Source organism: Salvelinus alpinus, chromosome 1 (genome assembly GCF_045679555.1).
Source record: "Salvelinus alpinus chromosome 1, SLU_Salpinus.1, whole genome shotgun sequence".
Lineage (NCBI taxonomy): Eukaryota > Metazoa > Chordata > Actinopteri > Salmoniformes > Salmonidae > Salvelinus > Salvelinus alpinus.
Window position 1 is genome coordinate 343,951 of NC_092086.1, and position 11,813 is coordinate 355,763.

Consider the following 11,813-nt stretch of genomic DNA (forward strand, 5'->3'; position numbering starts at 1 on the left):
ATCTACCTATTCTGGTTCAGTTAGGTATTCCTTAACCCTAACCCTAACCCTAACCCTAACCCTAACCCTAACCCTAACCCTAACCCTAACCCTAACCCTAACCCTAACCCTAACCCTAACCCTAACCCTAACCCTAACCCTAACCCTAACCCTAACCCTAACCCTAACCCTAACCCTAACCCTAACCCTAACCCTAACCCTAACCCTAACCCTAACCCTAACCCTAACCCTAACCCTAACCCTAACCCTAACCCTAACCCTAACCCTAACCCTAACCCTAACCCTAACCCTAACCCTAACCCTAACCCTAACCCTAACCCTAACCCTAACCCTAACCCTAACCCTAACCCTAACCCTAACCCTAACCCTAACCCTAACCCTAACCCTAACCCTAACCCTAACCCTAACCCTAACCCTAACCCTAACCCTAACCCTAACCCTAACCCTAACCCTAACCCTAACCCTAACCCTAACCCTAACCCTAACCCTAACCCTAACCCTAACCCTAACCCTAACCCTAACCCTAACCCTAACCCTAACCCTAACCCTAACCCTAACCCTAACCCTAACCCTAACCCTAACCCTAACCCTAACCCTAACCCTAACCCTAACCCTAACCCTAACCCTAACCCTAACCCTAACCCTAACCCTAACCCTAACCCTAACCCTAACCCTAACCCTAACCCTAACCCTAACCCTAACCCTAACCCTAACCCTAACCCTAACCCTAACCCTAACCCTAACCCTAACCCTAACCCTAACCCTAACCCTAACCCTAACCCTAACCCTAACCCTAACCCTAACCCTAACCCTAACCCTAACCCTAACCCTAACCCTAACCCTAACCCTAACCCTAACCCTAACCCTAACCCTAACCCTAACCCTAACCCTAACCCTAACCCTAACCCTAACCCTAACCCTAACCCTAACCCTAACCCTAACCCTAACCCTAACCCTAACCCTAACCCTAACCCTAACCCTAACCCTAACCCTAACCCTAACCCTAACCCTAACCCTAACCCTAACCCTAACCCTAACCCTAACCCTAACCCTAACCCTAACCCTAACCCTAACCCTAACCCTAACCCTAACCCTAACCCTAACCCTAACCCTAACCCTAACCCTAACCCTAACCCTAACCCTAACCCTAACCCTAACCCTAACCCTAACCCTAACCCTAACCCTAACCCTAACCCTAACCCTAACCCTAACCCTAACCCTAACCCTAACCCTAACCCTAACCCTAACCCTAACCCTAACCCTAACCCTAACCCTAACCCTAACCCTAACCCTAACCCTAACCCTAACCCTAACCCTAACCCTAACCCTAACCCTAACCCTAACCCTAACCCTAACCCTAACCCTAACCCTAACCCTAACCCTAACCCTAACCCTAACCCTAACCCTAACCCTAACCCTAACCCTAACCCTAACCCTAACCCTAACCCTAACCCTAACCCTAACCCTAACCCTAACCCTAACCCTAACCCTAACCCTAACCCTAACCCTAACCCTAACCCTAACCCTAACCCTAACCCTAACCCTAACCCTAACCCTAACCCTAACCCTAACCCTAACCCTAACCCTAACCCTAACCCTAACCCTAACCCTAACCCTAACCCTAACCCTAACCCTAACCCTAACCCTAACCCTAACCCTAACCCTAACCCTAACCCTAACCCTAACCCTAACCCTAACCCTAACCCTAACCCTAACCCTAACCCTAACCCTAACCCTAACCCTAACCCTAACCCTAACCCTAACCCTAACCCTAACCCTAACCCTAACCCTAACCCTAACCCTAACCCTAACCCTAACCCTAACCCTAACCCTAACCCTAACCCTAACCCTAACCCTAACCCTAACCCTAACCCTAACCCTAACCCTAACCCTAACCCTAACCCTAACCCTAACCCTAACCCTAACCCTAACCCTAACCCTAACCCTAACCCTAACCCTAACCCTAACCCTAACCCTAACCCTAACCCTAACCCTAACCCTAACCCTAACCCTAACCCTAACCCTAACCCTAACCCTAACCCTAACCCTAACCCTAACCCTAACCCTAACCCTAACCCTAACCCTAACCCTAACCCTAACCCTAACCCTAACCCTAACCCTAACCCTAACCCTAACCCTAACCCTAACCCTAACCCTAACCCTAACCCTAACCCTAACCCTAACCCTAACCCTAACCCTAACCCTAACCCTAACCCTAACCCTAACCCTAACCCTAACCCTAACCCTAACCCTAACCCTAACCCTAACCCTAACCCTAACCCTAACCCTAACCCTAACCCTAACCCTAACCCTAACCCTAACCCTAACCCTAACCCTAACCCTAACCCTAACCCTAACCCTAACCCTAACCCTAACCCTAACCCTAACCCTAACCCTAACCCTAACCCTAACCCTAACCCTAACCCTAACCCTAACCCTAACCCTAACCCTAACCCTAACCCTAACCCTAACCCTAACCCTAACCCTAACCCTAACCCTAACCCTAACCCTAACCCTAACCCTAACCCTAACCCTAACCCTAACCCTAACCCTAACCCTAACCCTAACCCTAACCCTAACCCTAACCCTAACCCTAACCCTAACCCTAACCCTAACCCTAACCCTAACCCTAACCCTAACCCTAACCCTAACCCTAACCCTAACCCTAACCCTAACCCTAACCCTAACCCTAACCCTAACCCTAACCCTAACCCTAACCCTAACCCTAACCCTAACCCTAACCCTAACCCTAACCCTAACCCTAACCCTAACCCTAACCCTAACCCTAACCCTAACCCTAACCCTAACCCTAACCCTAACCCTAACCCTAACCCTAACCCTAACCCTAACCCTAACCCTAACCCTAACCCTAACCCTAACCCTAACCCTAACCCTAACCCTAACCCTAACCCTAACCCTAACCCTAACCCTAACCCTAACCCTAACCCTAACCCTAAACCCTAACCCTAACCCTAACCCTAACCCTAACCCTAACCCTAACCCTAACCCTAACCCTAACCCTAACCCTAACCCTAACCCTAACCCTAACCCTAACCCTAACCCTAACCCTAACCCTAACCCTAACCCTAACCCTAACCCTAACCCTAACCCTAACCCTAACCCTAACCCTAACCCTAACCCTAACCCTAACCCTAACCCTAACCCTAACCCTAACCCTAACCCTAACCCTAACCCTAACCCTAACCCTAACCCTAACCCTAACCCTAACCCTAACCCTAACCCTAACCCTAACCCTAACCCTAACCCTAACCCTAACCCTAACCCTAACCCTAACCCTAACCCTAACCCTAACCCTAACCCTAACCCTAACCCTAACCCTAACCCTAACCCTAACCCTAACCCTAACCCTAACCCTAACCCTAACCCTAACCCTAACCCTAACCCTAACCCTAACCCTAACCCTAACCCTAACCCTAACCCTAACCCTAACCCTAACCCTAACCCTAACCCTAACCCTAACCCTAACCCTAACCCTAACCCTAACCCTAACCCTAACCCTAACCCTAACCCTAACCCTAACCCTAACCCTAACCCTAACCCTAACCCTAACCCTAACCCTAACCCTAACCCTAACCCTAACCCTAACCCTAACCCTAACCCTAACCCTAACCCTAACCCTAACCCTAACCCTAACCCTAACCCTAACCCTAACCCTAACCCTAACCCTAACCCTAACCCTAACCCTAACCCTAACCCTAACCCTAACCCTAACCCTAACCCTAACCCTAACCCTAACCCTAACCCTAACCCTAACCCTAACCCTAACCCTAACCCTAACCCTAACCCTAACCCTAACCCTAACCCTAACCCTAACCCTAACCCTAACCCTAACCCTAACCCTAACCCTAACCCTAACCCTAACCCTAACCCTAACCCTAACCCTAACCCTAACCCTAACCCTAACCCTAACCCTAACCCTAACCCTAACCCTAACCCTAACCCTAACCCTAACCCTAACCCTAACCCTAACCCTAACCCTAACCCTAACCCTAACCCTAACCCTAACCCTAACCCTAACCCTAACCCTAACCCTAACCCTAACCCTAACCCTAACCCTAACCCTAACCCTAACCCTAACCCTAACCCTAACCCTAACCCTAACCCTAACCCTAACCCTAACCCTAACCCTAACCCTAACCCTAACCCTAACCCTAACCCTAACCCTAACCCTAACCCTAACCCTAACCCTAACCCTAACCCTAACCCTAACCCTAACCCTAACCCTAACCCTAACCCTAACCCTAACCCTAACCCTAACCCTAACCCTAACCCTAACCCTAACCCTAACCCTAACCCTAACCCTAACCCTAACCCTAACCCTAACCCTAACCCTAACCCTAACCCTAACCCTAACCCTAACCCTAACCCTAACCCTAACCCTAACCCTAACCCTAACCCTAACCCTAACCCTAACCCTAACCCTAACCCTAACCCTAACCCTAACCCTAACCCTAACCCTAACCCTAACCCTAACCCTAACCCTAACCCTAACCCTAACCCTAACCCTAACCCTAACCCTAACCCTAACCCTAACCCTAACCCTAACCCTAACCCTAACCCTAACCCTAACCCTAACCCTAACCCTAACCCTAACCCTAACCCTAACCCTAACCCTAACCCTAACCCTAACCCTAACCCTAACCCTAACCCTAACCCTAACCCTAACCCTAACCCTAACCCTAACCCTAACCCTAACCCTAACCCTAACCCTAACCCTAACCCTAACCCTAACCCTAACCCTAACCCTAACCCTAACCCTAACCCTAACCCTAACCCTAACCCTAACCCTAACCCTAACCCTAACCCTAACCCTAACCCTAACCCTAACCCTAACCCTAACCCTAACCCTAACCCTAACCCTAACCCTAACCCTAACCCTAACCCTAACCCTAACCCTAACCCTAACCCTAACCCTAACCCTAACCCTAACCCTAACCCTAACCCTAACCCTAACCCTAACCCTAACCCTAACCCTAACCCTAACCCTAACCCTAACCCTAACCCTAACCCTAACCCTAACCCTAACCCTAACCCTAACCCTAACCCTAACCCTAACCCTAACCCTAACCCTAACCCTAACCCTAACCCTAACCCTAACCCTAACCCTAACCCTAACCCTAACCCTAACCCTAACCCTAACCCTAACCCTAACCCTAACCCTAACCCTAACCCTAACCCTAACCCTAACCCTAACCCTAACCCTAACCCTAACCCTAACCCTAACCCTAACCCTAACCCTAACCCTAACCCTAACCCTAACCCTAACCCTAACCCTAACCCTAACCCTAACCCTAACCCTAACCCTAACCCTAACCCTAACCCTAACCCTAACCCTAACCCTAACCCTAACCCTAACCCTAACCCTAACCCTAACCCTAACCCTAACCCTAACCCTAACCCTAACCCTAACCCTAACCCTAACCCTAACCCTAACCCTAACCCTAACCCTAACCCTAACCCTAACCCTAACCCTAACCCTAACCCTAACCCTAACCCTAACCCTAACCCTAACCCTAACCCTAACCCTAACCCTAACCCTAACCCTAACCCTAACCCTAACCCTAACCCTAACCCTAACCCTAACCCTAACCCTAACCCTAACCCTAACCCTAACCCTAACCCTAACCCTAACCCTAACCCTAACCCTAACCCTAACCCTAACCCTAACCCTAACCCTAACCCTAACCCTAACCCTAACCCTAACCCTAACCCTAACCCTAACCCTAACCCTAACCCTAACCCTAACCCTAACCCTAACCCTAACCCTAACCCTAACCCTAACCCTAACCCTAACCCTAACCCTAACCCTAACCCTAACCCTAACCCTAACCCTAACCCTAACCCTAACCCTAACCCTAACCCTAACCCTAACCCTAACCCTAACCCTAACCCTAACCCTAACCCTAACCCTAACCCTAACCCTAACCCTAACCCTAACCCTAACCCTAACCCTAACCCTAACCCTAACCCTAACCCTAACCCTAACCCTAACCCTAACCCTAACCCTAACCCTAACCCTAACCCTAACCCTAACCCTAACCCTAACCCTAACCCTAACCCTAACCCTAACCCTAACCCTAACCCTAACCCTAACCCTAACCCTAACCCTAACCCTAACCCTAACCCTAACCCTAACCCTAACCCTAACCCTAACCCTAACCCTAACCCTAACCCTAACCCTAACCCTAACCCTAACCCTAACCCTAACCCTAACCCTAACCCTAACCCTAACCCTAACCCTAACCCTAACCCTAACCCTAACCCTAACCCTAACCCTAACCCTAACCCTAACCCTAACCCTAACCCTAACCCTAACCCTAACCCTAACCCTAACCCTAACCCTAACCCTAACCCTAACCCTAACCCTAACCCTAACCCTAACCCTAACCCTAACCCTAACCCTAACCCTAACCCTAACCCTAACCCTAACCCTAACCCTAACCCTAACCCTAACCCTAACCCTAACCCTAACCCTAACCCTAACCCTAACCCTAACCCTAACCCTAACCCTAACCCTAACCCTAACCCTAACCCTAACCCTAACCCTAACCCTAACCCTAACCCTAACCCTAACCCTAACCCTAACCCTAACCCTAACCCTAACCCTAACCCTAACCCTAACCCTAACCCTAACCCTAACCCTAACCCTAACCCTAACCCTAACCCTAACCCTAACCCTAACCCTAACCCTAACCCTAACCCTAACCCTAACCCTAACCCTAACCCTAACCCTAACCCTAACCCTAACCCTAACCCTAACCCTAACCCTAACCCTAACCCTAACCCTAACCCTAACCCTAACCCTAACCCTAACCCTAACCCTAACCCTAACCCTAACCCTAACCCTAACCCTAACCCTAACCCTAACCCTAACCCTAACCCTAACCCTAACCCTAACCCTAACCCTAACCCTAACCCTAACCCTAACCCTAACCCTAACCCTAACCCTAACCCTAACCCTAACCCTAACCCTAACCCTAACCCTAACCCTAACCCTAACCCTAACCCTAACCCTAACCCTAACCCTAACCCTAACCCTAACCCTAACCCTAACCCTAACCCTAACCCTAACCCTAACCCTAACCCTAACCCTAACCCTAACCCTAACCCTAACCCTAACCCTAACCCTAACCCTAACCCTAACCCTAACCCTAACCCTAACCCTAACCCTAACCCTAACCCTAACCCTAACCCTAACCCTAACCCTAACCCTAACCCTAACCCTAACCCTAACCCTAACCCTAACCCTAACCCTAACCCTAACCCTAACCCTAACCCTAACCCTAACCCTAACCCTAACCCTAACCCTAACCCTAACCCTAACCCTAACCCTAACCCTAACCCTAACCCTAACCCTAACCCTAACCCTAACCCTAACCCTAACCCTAACCCTAACCCTAACCCTAACCCTAACCCTAACCCTAACCCTAACCCTAACCCTAACCCTAACCCTAACCCTAACCCTAACCCTAACCCTAACCCTAACCCTAACCCTAACCCTAACCCTAACCCTAACCCTAACCCTAACCCTAACCCTAACCCTAACCCTAACCCTAACCCTAACCCTAACCCTAACCCTAACCCTAACCCTAACCCTAACCCTAACCCTAACCCTAACCCTAACCCTAACCCTAACCCTAAGCCTAACCCTAACCCTAACCCTAACCCTAACCCTAACCCTAACCCTAACCCTAACCCTAACCCTAACCCTAACCCTAACCCTAACCCTAACCCTAACCCTAACCCTAACCCTAACCCTAACCCTAACCCTAACCCTAACCCTAACCCTAACCCTAACCCTAACCCTAACCCTAACCCTAACCCTAACCCTAACCCTAACCCTAACCCTAACCCTAACCCTAACCCTAACCCTAACCCTAACCCTAACCCTAACCCTAACCCTAACCCTAACCCTAACCCTAACCCTAACCCTAACCCTAACCCTAACCCTAACCCTAACCCTAACCCTAACCCTAACCCTAACCCTAACCCTAACCCTAACCCTAACCCTAACCCTAACCCTAACCCTAACCCTAACCCTAACCCTAACCCTAACCCTAACCCTAACCCTAACCCTAACCCTAACCCTAACCCTAACCCTAACCCTAACCCTAACCCTAACCCTAACCCTAACCCTAACCCTAACCCTAACCCTAACCCTAACCCTAACCCTAACCCTAACCCTAACCCTAACCCTAACCCTAACCCTAACCCTAACCCTAACCCTAACCCTAACCCTAACCCTAACCCTAACCCTAACCCTAACCCTAACCCTAACCCTAACCCTAACCCTAACCCTAACCCTAACCCTAACCCTAACCCTAACCCTAACCCTAACCCTAACCCTAACCCTAACCCTAACCCTAACCCTAACCCTAACCCTAACCCTAACCCTAACCCTAACCCTAACCCTAACCCTAACCCTAACCCTAACCCTAACCCTAACCCTAACCCTAACCCTAACCCTAACCCTAACCCTAACCCTAACCCTAACCCTAACCCTAACCCTAACCCTAACCCTAACCCTAACCCTAACCCTAACCCTAACCCTAACCCTAACCCTAACCCTAACCCTAACCCTAACCCTAACCCTAACCCTAACCCTAACCCTAACCCTAACCCTAACCCTAACCCTAACCCTAACCCTAACCCTAACCCTAACCCTAACCCTAACCCTAACCCTAACCCTAACCCTAACCCTAACCCTAACCCTAACCCTAACCCTAACCCTAACCCTAACCCTAACCCTAACCCTAACCCTAACCCTAACCCTAACCCTAACCCTAACCCTAACCCTAACCCTAACCCTAACCCTAACCCTAACCCTAACCCTAACCCTAACCCTAACCCTAACCCTAACCCTAACCCTAACCCTAACCCTAACCCTAACCCTAACCCTAACCCTAACCCTAACCCTAACCCTAACCCTAACCCTAACCCTAACCCTAACCCTAACCCTAACCCTAACCCTAACCCTAACCCTAACCCTAACCCTAACCCTAACCCTAACCCTAACCCTAACCCTAACCCTAACCCTAACCCTAACCCTAACCCTAACCCTAACCCTAACCCTAACCCTAACCCTAACCCTAACCCTAACCCTAACCCTAACCCTAACCCTAACCCTAACCCTAACCCTAACCCTAACCCTAACCCTAACCCTAACCCTAACCCTAACCCTAACCCTAACCCTAACCCTAACCCTAACCCTAACCCTAACCCTAACCCTAACCCTAACCCTAACCCTAACCCTAACCCTAACCCTAACCCTAACCCTAACCCTAACCCTAACCCTAACCCTAACCCTAACCCTAACCCTAACCCTAACCCTAACCCTAACCCTAACCCTAACCCTAACCCTAACCCTAACCCTAACCCTAACCCTAACCCTAACCCTAACCCTAACCCTAACCCTAACCCTAACCCTAACCCTAACCCTAACCCTAACCCTAACCCTAACCCTAACCCTAACCCTAACCCTAACCCTAACCCTAACCCTAACCCTAACCCTAACCCTAACCCTAACCCTAACCCTAACCCTAACCCTAACCCTAACCCTAACCCTAACCCTAACCCTAACCCTAACCCTAACCCTAACCCTAACCCTAACCCTAACCCTAACCCTAACCCTAACCCTAACCCTAACCCTAACCCTAACCCTAACCCTAACCCTAACCCTAACCCTAACCCTAACCCTAACCCTAACCCTAACCCTAACCCTAACCCTAACCCTAACCCTAACCCTAACCCTAACCCTAACCCTAACCCTAACCCTAACCCTAACCCTAACCCTAACCCTAACCCTAACCCTAACCCTAACCCTAACCCTAACCCTAACCCTAACCCTAACCCTAACCCTAACCCTAACCCTAACCCTAACCCTAACCCTAACCCTAACCCTAACCCTAACCCTAACCCTAACCCTAACCCTAACCCTAACCCTAACCCTAACCCTAACCCTAACCCTAACCCTAACCCTAACCCTAACCCTAACCCTAACCCTAACCCTAACCCTAACCCTAACCCTAACCCTAACCCTAACCCTAACCCTAACCCTAACCCTAACCCTAACCCTAACCCTAACCCTAACCCTAACCCTAACCCTAACCCTAACCCTAACCCTAACCCTAACCCTAACCCTAACCCTAACCCTAACCCTAACCCTAACCCTAACCCTAACCCTAACCCTAACCCTAACCCTAACCCTAACCCTAACCCTAACCCTAACCCTAACCCTAACCCTAACCCTAACCCTAACCCTAACCCTAACCCTAACCCTAACCCTAACCCTAACCCTAACCCTAACCCTAACCCTAACCCTAACCCTAACCCTAACCCTAACCCTAACCCTAACCCTAACCCTAACCCTAACCCTAACCCTAACCCTAACCCTAACCCTAACCCTAACCCTAACCCTAACCCTAACCCTAACCCTAACCCTAACCCTAACCCTAACCCTAACCCTAACCCTAACCCTAACCCTAACCCTAACCCTAACCCTAACCCTAACCCTAACCCTAACCCTAACCCTAACCCTAACCCTAACCCTAACCCTAACCCTAACCCTAACCCTAACCCTAACCCTAACCCTAACCCTAACCCTAACCCTAACCCTAACCCTAACCCTAACCCTAACCCTAACCCTAACCCTAACCCTAACCCTAACCCTAACCCTAACCCTAACCCTAACCCTAACCCTAACCCTAACCCTAACCCTAACCCTAACCCTAACCCTAACCCTAACCCTAACCCTAACCCTAACCCTAACCCTAACCCTAACCCTAACCCTAACCCTAACCCTAACCCTAACCCTAACCCTAACCCTAACCCTAACCCTAACCCTAACCCTAACCCTAACCCTAACCCTAACCCTAACCCTAACCCTAACCCTAACCCTAACCCTAACCCTAACCCTAACCCTAACCCTAACCCTAACCCTAACCCTAACCCTAACCCTAACCCTAACCCTAACCCTAACCCTAACCCTAACCCTAACCCTAACCCTAACCCTAACCCTAACCCTAACCCTAACCCTAACCCTAACCCTAACCCTAACCCTAACCCTAACCCTAACCCTAACCCTAACCCTAACCCTAACCCTAACCCTAACCCTAACCCTAACCCTAACCCTAACCCTAACCCTAACCCTAACCCTAACCCTAACCCTAACCCTAACCCTAACCCTAACCCTAACCCTAACCCTAACCCTAACCCTAACCCTAACCCTAACCCTAACCCTAACCCTAACCCTAACCCTAACCCTAACCCTAACCCTAACCCTAACCCTAACCCTAACCCTAACCCTAACCCTAACCCTAACCCTAACCCTAACCCTAACCCTAACCCTAACCCTAACCCTAACCCTAACCCTAACCCTAACCCTAACCCTAACCCTAACCCTAACCCTAACCCTAACCCTAACCCTAACCCTAACCCTAACCCTAACCCTAACCCTAACCCTAACCCTAACCCTAACCCTAACCCTAACCCTAACCCTAACCCTAACCCTAACCCTAACCCTAACCCTAACCCTAACCCTAACCCTAACCCTAACCCTAACCCTAACCCTAACCCTAACCCTAACCCTAACCCTAACCCTAACCCTAACCCTAACCCTAACCCTAACCCTAACCCTAACCCTAACCCTAACCCTAACCCTAACCCTAACCCTAACCCTAACCCTAACCCTAACCCTAACCCTAACCCTAACCCTAACCCTAACCCTAACCCTAACCCTAACCCTAACCCTAACCCTAACCCTAACCCTAACCCTAACCCTAACCCTAACCCTA